Raw genomic sequence first — 209 nt, 5'->3', positions numbered from 1 at the left:
TACGTAATAAAAGACATATACAGACATAATAAATTCAGACATAACTTAACTAAAATTTAAATAAATAACAAATACAAATGATACAAATCAAATGACAGTAGTTTATTAGTAATCCTAAAATAACACTGCCAAACACACATGAACACACATATTATCATAATTTAAAAAAAAACGTCTAGGTTACTTGTGTAACCCTTGTTCCCTGAAGG

General features: G+C 26.3%; 1 protein-coding gene across 1 annotated transcript in view; it reads right to left on the bottom strand.

The window, feature by feature from the left end:
• Positions 1-209, bottom strand: part of LOC107559806 (SLIT-ROBO Rho GTPase-activating protein 1-like) — a 124,379-nt gene that overhangs the window by 4,895 nt on the left and 119,275 nt on the right. The gene's annotated exons all lie outside the window — the stretch shown is intronic.

This window comes from Sinocyclocheilus grahami, unplaced genomic scaffold, assembly GCF_001515645.1.
Source record: "Sinocyclocheilus grahami isolate Dianchi unplaced genomic scaffold, SAMN03320097.WGS_v1.1 scaffold700.1, whole genome shotgun sequence".
Classification (NCBI taxonomy): Eukaryota; Metazoa; Chordata; class Actinopteri; order Cypriniformes; family Cyprinidae; genus Sinocyclocheilus; species Sinocyclocheilus grahami.
Note: the sequence above shows the minus strand (reverse complement) of the source record. Positions and strands in the feature narration are given on the sequence as shown.